Here is a 13,600-nt window from a genome sequence, read left to right on the forward strand (position 1 = left end):
TACTCTGATTTATCAGGTGATAGCCAGGAGCCAAAACCATCAGTTGTGGGACCCTCATGGGAGACACGGGGCGGGAGGGTTGCCCCTACTTCTGTCTCTGGGACCTTCCCATCCAGTACTCTGGGCCACCCTGTCTGTGGGCAGTAGCCTAGCCCTGCTGTGTTATATATTTAAATATCTACCAGCACCCTTGCTTGTCATTATCTTAAACAGTTTATAGAGATGAATGTCTACAATATTAGTTAGGAATTTTGGTACGTTTTGCTAAATATAAACAACTTTGGTTTATAATATTCATACAATCAACCTACACTGATGAATAATACTTACAAACACTCCTATATTAGAGATGGAGTAGTTACATAGTAGTATAGGATAGAGAAATGAAGGGCCTTCAGTCCATTAAGACTTTCCCCCAGACTCTCTCTGGGACACTGCCTAGCACAGGCTCTCCCCAGCCAAAGTCTCATTCCATTCAGACGTGACCTGGGACATATCATTTCCCTTTGCGGTGCTTTATCAGACAGAGGCAGCCACAAAGAACTGGGCAAATATCAGTGCTAAACTGTGGCATGACTAATTTTTCTCTTATCCTGGCTGCTGAGCAAATGAACAAACCTTCCTCCTGTGTGTTTAAAAATATATAAAAGTTTGCTTTAAAATAAGCACCTCCCCACCCCCCACCCAAAGGCACTCAACCAGTGCATGGAAAAGTGTGTGGAATGTGCTCACATCCTGCGTAATTTAGGGAGAATTTTCTCGGAGTATTCTGTCCACAGGATGTAGCCTTGCCTGGCCTTGGGTTGATTAACTTAAAGGCCAGATGGAGAAACAGTCCCCAAATAGCACTGCATAACTTTCAACAATTCTTTAATTTTCTTGACTGTTGAGGCATAGCCAAATAAGAACTTACCTAGGAATCAGAAACAGCTGAAGAGCAATTGTAGAGGAGAAAAAACATATTGAAAGCATAGAGACAACTCCTAGGCAAACTGCTTTCAAGAAACCCATTCTATTCCGGGTTTAAACAGCTGAGCCAATATTTGCCTCTGCCATAATATCTCAGTCACATATTCCCCTTTGCTGGTCCTTAGTTTCTCTCTCTGTGAAGATGACTATGCCCCATTTCTTCTTTTTTTTTTTCATTTATTTTTAGAAGCTCTTAGTGGAACATGTATTCAGAGATTTCACAGTGAGCTTCCACATCTCCCATCGGGGCGGGAGAATTATTGACCCCAGTGGCTTTTATTTGCCAATGTGGCACTTTCAAAGACTTACAGAAGAGACAAACAAACAACACAAATGGAGAGAATCCCAAATGGAAACATGCATGTATATTTGAAAACAGGTATGCAGACATGTGCAGATGGCCTTCTCCCTCTCCCCATGCACATACACAGAATCACATGACTCTATGAATACACATACAAGCAGTTGTGAACAGACAAAAATATATGCATGGCTAACTATTTACACAGCCACACCTGAAATCAAATAGACCCACACCTACTCTTAAATATTCTCCATCAGTTTCCCACTATAAGGTTAGAGATCAAACTAACCTTGACCTCTTTCATACTCCCAGCCCTGTTCTTCACCAAGGTTATGACTGCAGTCATGGGATCCAAGGATCCAAACACACATTTATTGAGATGCTGTACCAGGTATGGGGAACATTGAGAATACGAGAGTCCCTCCCGAGAGGGGCTTAGGTCTAATAGAGGAAGGAGATGCACACAAAGCTACAAAGCCACATGAGAAGCGCTCTAAAGGAAGTGACCACAGGAAGTTGGATATATTTCTTTGATCCTGAGGTCTGGACAGAAGGCAATCCTCATTCTTCCTTCAGAGGATACAATGGAGACCCAGAGAAATCTGCTCAGCACCAGTAAGCTGGAAGCCATGCTACCTTCCGCCCAATTCTCTGTAGGGACGCTGTGCTGGCTTCAGTCCCTGGGTCCTACTCCTAGTTCAGCCTCTCTTGCTTGCCCCTCAGGCATGCCTTGTGGTAGGAGCTGAGGAACAGAATGAGGAGGCTGAGGGCTTACAGGAGCACAGACATGTTGAACTCATCAGGGAAGGGGTACTCGATGAGGAGACTGTAGGAAGAGGAGGCAGCAGTGGCCACAAACTGACCCTGGGCAAAAGAAAGCGTGAGAGGAAAGAAAGGGAGAGCAGTCAGAAGCAGTGGCCAGAAAGGAGCAGGTGCTCTCTTGGGTCCCTCTGTGTTAAGGCTGAGGGCGGGCCTGCCACGGCACAGGAAGAAGAGAAGCAATGAAGCCTGTCAAAGCGCAGTTTTTCCCACACCATGGTCCCAAGAACCTTCTTGACACTTCTCCTGGTCCTGGTTGCCCCAATTTCCCTATCCAGCTATGTCATGGTGGCCTTGATGATAAACTCAGTCTATTCAGAGCCCCATATGGGACACTTGAGGCTGTCATTATCATCTGGGGGGCAGTGGTGCTCCCAAAACTGCAAGGCATCCAGGCACTTGGAGGGTGCAATTGGTGATCACAGGATATTAATGCTTAGAGGTCATCTGGCCAAGGCCTTCATTTTATAGATGATGACATTGAGGCCTGAGCATGGAAGCCACTTGTTCAAAGTCCCACACTGTCCCAGTGAATTAGGGTTGGTTCCAGGATCTGATGAGATGACTACGGAGGCCCTTGCAAGTTGGGAAGCTAAGGAAGATCTAAGGATGAAGAGGGCTTGTTTGTGGGCAGATGCCAAGTCACTGGTATAGAATGACAAACCAAGAACAGAACCAAGGGCTCAGCCGAGGACCCTGGACCCAATAGGGTCTCCTTACCAGCTGTAGGGTGATAAGACATCGTTTCCACCAGAGGTAGGGCCACATAGGAAGCCACGGCCTGGCCAGTCCATAATACACGTACATGAAGACATGGACCAAAGAATTAAGCATTCCTATGAAGAAGGCTGCAGAGTGGGGTGGGGAGAAAAAGGAAAATAAGTGTGACTGGGCTTAACTGTGATTTGGGAGTTCTCTTTGATGTTTCGATCCTCCACGCTGCAGGGAGCACCTCTGCGATCTCTATAGAGAAAATCCTTCGAAAGACCCTATCCTGCAGAGGTCCACCATGAGCCCTCTGAGGTCGTGGTGATGGAGGGATGGAGTTATCGAGGTGCTAAATGAGAGCGTTTCTACTCCCTTTGTACTCTCTGGGATGGTGGCTATGTGCATCTCCCAGCAGCCACCTCTCCATCCCAGAGACAGGTAGCCCGGGAGCTCTGAGAAGCCACAGGGACAAATGGGAGCAGAGGCCTGGTCTCATGGCCTCAGAAAAGGGAAAAGTTAGAGACCAAACATGATATTCCAGGGACGCAGGTCTCCTGAGCTGGGACTCAGCCCAGCAGACCTGCCTTTACAAGGGCCTGGGGCAGGGCTGTCCAGGGCGCGCATCATTTACCTGGCCGCCTGCTGCATATTCGACTCCAGACCAACCATCACAGGGCATGGCGCCATGGCGGTAGAGTTGCAGAAAGGTGGGCTGCTTTGCTTTCATTCATAAAGTAAAGAACACCTGGAGAGGAGGAAGAGATGATGACGTCAACTCTGGGGGTCTCCTTTCTCCAGACTCTTCTCCTGGGGCCTCAGTTATCCCTTAGAGCGGGACACGGTGATTCTACCTTTTTTACTGAAGGAGAGACTGAAACGAAAGGCAAATAACAGCAATCGAACACCAATTTTTGACCTACTATGTCCTTTAATTGAGGCTTTTGAAATTCAAACCCTCCCAATCGGGATCTAAGGTCTCATAGTGTGAAAGCTTCAGGAGGTCCAGATGCTGGGCAGGGATGTGTGGTGGGCAGAGGAGGGAAGAGAACATGATTCTACTTTATGCGTGTGAAATAATCACTTAAACACCGCATAGTTGTATGCAGTTCATACTCCTGTTACTTACATTTTACAGAAAAAAACAAAAACAAAAAATACTGAGGCACAGAAAGGTTAAGCAACTTGACCAAAGGCACGCAGCTAATAGGTGGCCTAACTGGGATCGGAACAGTCTGGCTTCAGAGACTGGGTTCTTCCCAGTGGCTGGTCCTTGTCCCCCAGGGCGCTGGAGTAAGAATTCAGGTGTTGAATGCTCAGCCCAAGATCCAGACACCCACACAACACATTCCCATGTGTTCTCTGCTGAGACCATTTTGGCAAGAGACTGAGTAGAAAGAGCCCCTCTCTTCATCACCAGCCACACCAACATTATGTTCTTGTCTCACCCTGCTTAATTCCAGAAGCCCCCTGGCCTCACCAGCAAGGCCTCTTCTCAGTAACAGGGAAGGATGGCTTTTTCTGTCTGATAATCCTTGCTATATCATGTCAGTTTTGAAATTTGTTTAACTTTCCATTTGAATCTTACCTGGAACCTGGATATTAAGGTGGCAAATGCCTACTTCTGCTTCTGTGGATAGGGAGCAGGGAGCATGGGAGCCGGCAGACGGGGACACTACCTCAGTGGCTGAGCATCCTTCCCCCGCCAGGTACTGGACCAAGGCTTTACTCTGAAATGAATCTCTGGCACAGCAGCCGGGGCAAATCCAGAGAGCATTCTTGCTGGGTGAGTCAGACACCACCCCAGATTTGGCTGACAGATACACAGGAGCCCGTGGGTCCCAGATCTCACCTGTCATGCAATTCAACAGCCTTCAGAAAGCGGCACCAGCAGCACACGCTCGCCATCTGCTGGGCAGAAAGGGGAAGTTCATCAGACTGCAGTCCTGCTGGTGCCACAGCTCGTCCTTGCTGGTCTGGGTTCAGCCTCGAATCCTCACTGTTCTATGCACCGCTGATCACACAGTCCTACCTGTCTGCAGGTAGATGCCTGTTAGCACAGGAAAGAAGGGGAGAAGCTACTGGAGTGACCACAGAAGGACTCTCCCAATGTGCCCCAGCCCAGAACCTTGCAATCTAATGAGCATGTGGGCATTTTGTTCATTGAAAAGCAGATTCTTAATCGGTGTGCATGGGGTGGAACGTGAGATTCTGCATTTCCCACAAGCTCCCAGATGATGCTGATGCTGTCAGCCCCAGGATCATACTTTGAGTCACAGGACTTCAGCCCATCACCAACATCCAGTGACTCAACATACATATCACCTGGTGACAAGCCTCAGCTACCTGGTGACAAGCCTCAGCTAGAGTCTTTTGTTACAAGGAAGGTTTTTTTTTTTCTGCTTCCAGTGGAAACGGAGAACAGCTAACAGTGATGAAGCTACCACTTAGCTACCACTCAGTGTGTGCTGCCCCATGCTAAACACTTTCATATATGATCTATCATATACTATCTGATTCCATCTTCTTTCAATCATTTCCCTTTAGAAAATAGGTATTATCATCTCAATTTTGTAGGTAAGAGAATTGAGTCCCAGAAAAGTTAGGTGTGCCACCCACAATCACACAGCAAGGAAATGGCAGAGCTGAGATCCAACCTGAGGTCCAAGGTCATCCGACTCCAAAGCCTGCACATAACCAGCCAGTCCCCTGCCTCTCATCGAAAGGCTCAGGCAACACCTCCTTGACCTCAGATTGTTATGAAGTTCTCCCTCCTAACCTTCTGCTTACCTTCTGCTCCCTGCCATACCCTCATTCCACACTTGCTCCAGCCGTAGTCCACTGGCTGACGGAAGTAGCTGCAGTTAGCCAGGAGCAGGGTGGTCATGACCTGGGAGGAAAAGGAAAGAGGAAAAGACCAAGTCAGAAAGCTTGCTCCCACCATGGTGAGCCCCAACAGGCTCGGACTCCTGAACACCTCCACCCAGTGCAACCTTTGCTGACACTTGGTCAACATCTGCTAATAAAAGAAACTCCATGGGGTGGCCAGATCAGAGGCACCAACGTGCATACATCTTTCTAGTCTCTAATTTTTTAATGTGGGCAAATATAGACTACAAACCCACCCTGGGTGCCTACTATGCCTGCAAGTCTAAGACAGGTGCCGAAGACACCAAGGCGGTCCACACGTCAGCCCTGCCCCAAGGAGCTCCAAACCTGGCTGACAATGTAGAAAAAAATCCTAACCTTACAGGTTGGCGCTAGAGGAAGAGTAGAAAAAAACAGGTGTTGCAGGAGTTGGAACAAAGAATAAGGAGGCTTTGGGCAGACAGAGGGGAGGGAGTGTCAGTTTCATGCCAGGACAAGAGTATGTGGTACCTGGACCTGGGGGGCTAGCTAGGGGATTATCAGGACTGGCGTGGAAGCACTGACCATAGGAGAAGGGGCCACAGAATTGGAGAGACATGAGAATTGTGAATAAAGGGTCTTGAACGCTATTGTAAGGTGCTTGAATTTTATCGCTTGTTGATTTCTTTGACAATAATGTGTTGAATGGGACTAAGCACCGTGCTGGGCACTGTTCTGAGCACTGGATCACATTGATAAAACCAAGCAGATGCAGACCTTGGGGGACTTGGCATTCTGGCCATATATGCAAAAGGACATGCGGAGGCTTCTGAGCAAGAAGCTGACCGTGGGCATGGCAGAGCTCGCAAGGGATTGGGGTGGCAGGAGAGTGCCTGGTTGCCGTAATTAAGTGACAAATTCTCTAGAGCATGCCTTAGGCCTCATGAGTTATTGGTATCCCTCACGTGCTGTCAGATGTTATGCTGGTCTGTCTTTAAACAAATAAGACATGGGTCCTGCCTTTGAATCACTTGCCATGTAGGAGGGGAGAAAGACACATATGAAAGTGGTGACACAGCCGGAGAAAGACCACAGTCAGCGGGGGTCAGTATATCCTTAACAGGCTCCTAAGGCAGAGGAGCTGTCTGCAGGGTTTGCCAATTCCTATGGTGTAAATATTCCCACCATGGTGGAGGGGCTTCAAGTTGCTTCACACAAAGTCACTGAACGTGAAGTTGCAGGGAGATGCACACCCGGTGCTCACCTGCGGCTGGAGCGGCTCCAGCCCACCTCAGAGAACCAGGACTGCACCAAGAGGTGGGAACAGCTAAACAAGGAAACAACCTGGCCCTAGAGGAGTCAGGGAAGGCACCCTGTGAAGCGACAACCGACCTGAATCCAAAGGATGTGCAAGAATTTGTCAGGAGACTGGGGGACAAGAGCAGTTCTGGGAGAGAATCAGTGATGTGCCCAGGCCTGAAGACTTGCTGAGCATGGCTGTACGGACTGGTGAGCAGGCCTGTGCGGGACTAGGGTGGTGTGCAGGGCTGCTGAAAGCGTGTAGAGGGAGACAAGGCAGAGAGGAAGGCAGGGCCAGAGAGGACTCCGGAGGGCTTCGTGTGCCCAGGAGGGGAGTTTAGCCCCAGCCTCTGCGGGATGGGAAGCATCAGAGGCTCCTAGCAAGCAGTGGCACCATCCTGCCTGTTCTTGGGGTAGTTTATTGTGTCAGTAGGGTGGAGGATACACTGTGGCTGAGCCATTAGAAAAGAAGAGAGGAAGAGGAGTTGGAAGAGGTGTGGCCGTGTGGACCTGCTTCTTCCGTCTCTTCCCCGCTAGCTCACCAACAGGTGAGAGAGGTGGAGGAGGAGGCTGCAAGCTGTGCAGCCAGGGTGGCTGGTTTGCACCCTGCCTCTGTGTCTTGCCACCTGCTAAGTTACTGAACCCTTCTGTGCCTCAAACAGTGCTATCATGAGGATTAGATGAGCCTATCCTCCACAGCATGGGAAAACATCTGTGATGATCATTACCACCTTCTCTGAAAAGCTTGTCCTGACACCCTTACCCCTGGCCCAGAGACCGGCTTGCTGCCCCATCCCGCCTGCCCCTGGTGTATGATGCATCCTTTCTGTTGCCCACTCAACACGCAATGCCCACACCTGTCTCCCCTCTAGGCCGTGAGCCTCTGAAGGACAAGAAGTCCTGATCTAGCAGTGATTCTGCAGGCCACAGCACAACCTGGCACGAAGCATATACTTGATGTACAACTGCTGAATGACTTTTTGCAACGTCTGGAAGAAAAACCAGATTTGGGGATCAGAAAACCAGGCAGAGGTTAACAGAGCTCAGGTAGAAACAGGAGATGGCCCATACCAGGTGGGAGGGATAAGGAATTCCACTCTGGCTTGCCGCTGACCTGCACTTTTTCATGTAAGGAAATGGAAAGTGGAAGTTTGTAACAGGGATTGAGCAGCCAAAGACGGCACAGAATCCCAGCTCCTGCATGTGACCCCATCTAGGAGGCTTTTCAATCTGCTATGTACGAATATTATCGTTCTGTTCATCCCTCGGTCACCCCTCCAAAAAAGATCTTAGAACTCTCAGGGACCCCCGTCCACCAGCCTTACCTCCCAGACGTACCCTGAGAGATCGACCAGGCCCAGGTTGTAGACAGCCAGGACTGTCCCAGCCCCAGAAACTCCTGGTGGGACACGAAGCAAGGCCTGATGCCACCAGGAGAAGACAGAAAACTAGGAGGTGGGTGGCACGGAGTGGCAGTGCACCAGGAGCCAGGAATCCATCCTCGAGCCTAGACAAGCAGAGAAGTGACCAGTGAGCCGGCCACACTGCCCATGCGCCCCTAATCCTCCCCCACAGGAGCTCCCAAGGCCTTGTCAATCCAGCTCTTGTGCCCAAAAAGTCTAACACAGGCTGGCTGAGTAAATGGATGGAAGCTCCCACTGGATGGCATTCTCTCCTGCTTCTGTTTTTTAAGGGCCAGGGGTATTTATTCCAGGGCTTTTTCAGGGCACTGGCCCTTGTGAGCACCTATAAGTAGAAGCCAGATTTGGGTCTTGTCCAAACCACCACCTCGTCTGCTTCCCCTTTCCCTCCCCGGCAAACCGTTGACTGAGAGTCTCCAAGCTGAAGTTCCTCAGTCTCTCCCATCTGACCCCCAGCTATGTTGCCCCAGCACTCCTGCACTGGGACACTGCACCACCACCTACCATGCACTTTGGGGAGCCTCCATTGGCCATCACTTCGCGCCAATCGTCACACCTTTTGCTGGTCTACTTGGGATTTCCAGCCCCTGGCAGTGGCCTCCAGATTGCAGGGTACAAGAGACATGGATGTGGCTACTTGGCAGCAAGAGGGGGACCGAGGGGCACAGAGGCACAAAGGTCTCCCCTTTCGGCTGCACAGTGCCCGCCCTCCTAAGCATCCCTGGCTCCTCCCACTTCTCATGGGCTCAGCCACACCCAGTCCTCCACAGCTTGACTTACACCTCTGGCTTCTCCCAGGCTCCTCTGCGCAGCGAAGGAAGTGGCTCTGGCTGCTCCGGTGTTGCCAGCTGGTGGTGGGTTTGAGCGAAGGGTCCTCTGGGCTCCAGGGTGCAGGGCACGACTCATGGGCAACGCCACCCTCCCAGAAACTCTCTACTGCTGGGCTCTGATCCTTTGTTGACCCCAGCCCCAGCCCCTACACACCCACACATACACACAGGCACTCACACGTATGCATGCACACATGCACACACACACACGCACACACACACACACACATACACACACAATTGTTGACAACTGGGAGCTGAGGCTGCCGTCCAGGCCGTGGCTGGGCTCCCTGACACTTTCATGGCCCAAGGGAGAAAGAGAACAAGAGGCAGCAGGGGTGAGAGGAGAGCACGCAGAGGGCAAAGGACGATGGTAGCACCTCCGGAGAGGGGTGGGGAGAAACAGAGATGGGCACCACCCAGCACTAGGCAGACACCCACATCCTCAGGGCATCCCCACGGCCTGCGGCTCACACTCATCCTTCAGAGCAGGGACCACCCTATCAGACACTTGGACAGGCATGTGGAGGACACGTGCCTCTCCCGTCTCCACCAGGGTAGGCCACTCCTCTTGTCTCAGAGTTCAAACTTCCTCTGCCATCCTTCGTTCCCACTGTTAAGGAGTAAGTGCTTCTCTTTCTTAATCTGCTAAGTCCACACCCCTCCTCTAGCTCCCCCTCACTAATAGGCTGAGAAGTATGGGGAATTGGAAATCCCAGATCCAGGCAGCCCTCTTCCCCCATCCTGCCTCTATCCACCTGTGCCGGATGAGAAGCGATTACAATGGCCGTTCACCCAAATAACCTCTCTTAGGCACACCCTTTCCCTCTTTATGAGATGCAGGAAAAGAACCAACTTTGGAAGCCAGATCCCTGAAGGAAGAGGCGCGGCAGCCCACACCCCGAGTCTTGCTCCACAGTGATTCAAGGGCAGCTCCCAGAACCAGGCTCTTTAGAATAGAGTGCCCCAGTTTCTTCTTCTGACAAGATGGCACACTGTCTTGTGAAGGCTCGTAAAGAACCATGTCTGTGTAAGCCCCACATTGTCCATGCTCACAGATAAGAGGGTTAAGCGCTTCAAAGAACTAGAAGAGGTCAAGGTACCTTCAGAAGCATGGCAGGCCACACACACTCGTTACATGCATGCACATTTGCACATGATGCCAAAGGCCCTCATTTTGCCCTGTCCTGGACTCTATTGGGAAAGATTCCCAGCTGGTTTCAGTTAGAAGACAAGCCCTCCTACATTGTCATATGTCATTTTCCATAAATCAAGTTGAAATTATTCCACTGGGGCTTCAAGGTTGCCCTTACTCTGGCTAGGCCATCCCCTCGATCCCCTCTGACCTTCTGGCAGAAGCAGAGATCAATGTGCTGCTCTTGCCACCTCCATGAATCCCTTCTCCCTGCCCTCTCTGGCATGCACATGCCCATGTCCACTTCTTTGGTCTGTCCGCGATTCCTTCTCCACTGACTGTTCACACCCAACCATCAACCTTGCTGACCCAAAGCCCCTCCTCGGCCACAAAGCCTCCCACTCCTCTTCCCAACTGCCCACAGGACTAGCGCTGTCTGTACCTAGAGTGTGGTCTATAAGTTTGGTATTCCAGAGTAAATGACAAACTCCCTGCAGGACATGACCTCACACTGCACTTAACAGATGGATGGAAACATCAGGAAAACCCCAGGGTGATGTGTCAGGAAGATAAAAACCTTCTAGCTCAAAGCTTTGGCCATCACTCTGCTGGTAACTCTCCCCTGTGTCTTCATAAAACTGTCCCCTCATGTGTAGACAGCACCTTAAAATTGATATGGGAAACTCTTGGGAAGTCTCTTATATAGCACCTGAGAGGCTGTGGTGCCATCCCCCAGAAGTAGATCAGATCAACAGAATGGGGCTATGAATTTTAGGCCAGCTGCATCATAGCCAAGTGCTCTTTCTCAGAGCTCAGCCATATCACATAGCCGCTGTAAAGGAGGAGGCCATGGACCCCCTGCGACCACCCCCTATTAAACAACCTTTGGGCTTATAGATCATATGGATTAGGGAGAAGTTTATCTACCCACATCCTGCAGCTGTAAAATAAGATCATGGCTGCATGCTACCGTAGAGTCCTTCTGCCCAAGCAAAACAATGAAAGGACTCCTAACCTCATTCCTCCCCCTGCGCAACCCACCATGCCCACAGAACCTCAGCTGCAGTCGGTGGGGAAAGTCCTCAGCCACCTGCCCCCACTGCCAGGTGAACTGAGCCATCCTGAGGCCCTGAGAGCCAACCTGCCCCACCTGAGAGCAGAGGACTGGAAACTGTGTGGGCAAAAACAGTGTCTTTATATACCCACAGCTAACGACGGCTGACATTTATTCCCTTACTGTGCGCTGAACACTATTCTAAATGCCATGCATATACTAACACATTTTCTCTTCACGATGATCCCATGAGGTAGGTACTGTCAGCACCCATTTCTGCAGATAAGAAAACTGGCACAGAGAGGTTAAATTGCTTGTCCAGTATCACACAGCAAATAAGTAGCAGGGCCAGGATTCAAACCCAGGCAGTTTGGTTTGGAGCCTAGACACTTAGAAGGGCACCGTACTATCTCCTCAGTCTCTTGGTGGATCATGGTTTGTTTTATTGGGATGAAAAGAGCCAAGAGTGGTCTTGATGAACAAGAAGAGGTAGCCCCAATTTATCCGATTCAAAATCACAGTTTCCCTACTGGCTCCCACAAGAATCCTGTGCAAGTTGCAATAAAAACCAACATTCTTTCCTCTCTCCTTTCATTCTTCTATTGCTTCCCTCCTTCCTTCCCTCCCTCCCTCCCTCTTTCCTTTCTGATGTCCGTCCTTTTGCCTAGATTGGACAAGGCGTTTTCAGACGCTTGGGATTCAGAGCAAAGGTGACTCATCAGGCCTCACCAGTCTCTGCGTGGGGAAAGAGGCCCTAAGAAAATGATCAGCCCCTCTCCCCCTGAAGCAATGACCCACCCACCCTTTTCTGTGAGCTTGTGTAAGATTTTATTGAACCAGAAGAGCATCATTGCTTTTTATAAGACATTGAACATGACTGCGATAGATGGCAAAGATGAAGCTGGATAATTTGGACAGCAATACTTTAGTATATACTGGCAGGAGTGCTGGCCTCCCTGGCCATCTTCAGCGAGGGATGTAGCAGTCATAATGGGGTCTTTTCTTTCTCCACTGGAGGGGGCCTTATCCTCCATAGGTTCTCTCCATCAGGACCCAGGGCGATATATTTCTCACTGTCAAAACTAGGAAGGGCCATACCTCTCAGGACCAAATTAGTAGGCTTTCGGGTCATGATAGAGAGATTTTCAGGGGCTAATCTCATCTTTAATTTTATTATATATTTTACACATTATGTTCTTCTGACATAATTTAGTTTATCTTTCTGTTTCATTATTATTGTAAGTAGCCTAGAAATATTTACTGAGTGCCATGCAGAGGTTGTCAACGTAAATAAATATGTATGTATTAAAGCACTTTTCAAGCATCTAACTATTGCCGTGGATTAAATGGTTTATGCAGAGTCACAACCAGGGAAAGGAGTGAAGCCAGGTCAATGCACAGGTCACCCACCCTATGACACAGCCTCTAATACCTGCCTCTGTGCACAGTCAGTGCACACTTGCTTCTGCTAATTTCGCAAGAGTCCCTTGACCCCATGTCAGTCTAGTCTCTTTAAGCTGAAACACATTTCTCAGCCACAGCTCTGGGCAGCTATTTCCCAAACTGAAGAACTTATTCCTGAATGTCATCTTCCAGAAGACACGATGAAAATAAAATGTATATGTGCAAGAGTGAGTATGTGTACACATTCCTGTGTATGTTAACACAATGTCCTTCAAATGACTTCTCTATTTATGTCTCTGTTTACTTTGATCAATTCTACTTGCCCCACTCATGCCCATTTCTGTCTACTTTTCTTGCCTGTGTTCTCCCTTTCCTTGAAAAGCAGCAGCAGTGAGCACTAGAGGAAGATCAGGTCTAACAGGAAACAAATGAGCAGTACTGTACAGCCACTACTGGAGAGAAAAGAGTGAGGAGAGCAAAAACCCAGTATTACCAGCAAAGGAAAGTCATTCTCTTTGGTAGCGGAGTTAAGGAAGGAGGAGGAGCTGCGCAATGGTGTGATGGAGAGAGGTGTTTTATTAACAGGATATCTCAATATGCATTGAGGTACCTTGTCTGCCAGTCAGCCTAGCTGCTCCCTGGACCCAAGGAAACCTGACATGGTGCATGTCCCCACAGTCCTTCAGGCTGTCCTTCCCCTGTGGTCGGGAGAAGCAGCCCCAGGCTTTGCAGGTCAAAATTGGCAAACAGAGAGCTCAGTCCTGGCCTCATTTCTTATTTTGCCCCTAGATGCTCCCAGCTCTTGATGCATCG

The 13,600-nt window shown here is 49.7% G+C and overlaps 2 long non-coding RNA genes across 3 annotated transcripts; both read right to left on the bottom strand.

Moving 5' to 3' along the window:
• Positions 1-1,623: 1,623 nt before the first annotated feature.
• LOC108316358 lies at positions 1,624-2,938 on the bottom strand. The gene is made up of 2 exons (XR_005203039.1): positions 2,813-2,938; positions 1,624-2,137 (listed from the first exon to the last, which is right to left on the bottom strand). It is a non-coding gene; the product is annotated as an uncharacterized LOC108316358 (long non-coding RNA).
• Positions 2,939-3,444: 506 nt separating this feature from the next.
• Positions 3,445-10,020, bottom strand: LOC119473803. 2 transcript variants are annotated; one of them, XR_005203038.1, is made up of 5 exons: positions 9,145-10,020; positions 8,269-8,450; positions 5,588-5,687; positions 4,650-4,847; positions 3,445-3,545 (listed from the first exon to the last, which is right to left on the bottom strand). It is a non-coding gene; the product is annotated as an uncharacterized LOC119473803 (long non-coding RNA). The 2 variants fall into 2 exon arrangements; XR_005203037.1 differs by having other exon boundaries at positions 4,650-5,687.
• Between the last annotated feature and the right edge of the window lie 3,580 nt (positions 10,021-13,600).

The sequence above is a fragment of the Cebus imitator genome, unplaced genomic scaffold (genome assembly GCF_001604975.1).
Source record: "Cebus imitator isolate Cc_AM_T3 unplaced genomic scaffold, Cebus_imitator-1.0 Scaffold187, whole genome shotgun sequence".
Lineage (NCBI taxonomy): Eukaryota > Metazoa > Chordata > Mammalia > Primates > Cebidae > Cebus > Cebus imitator.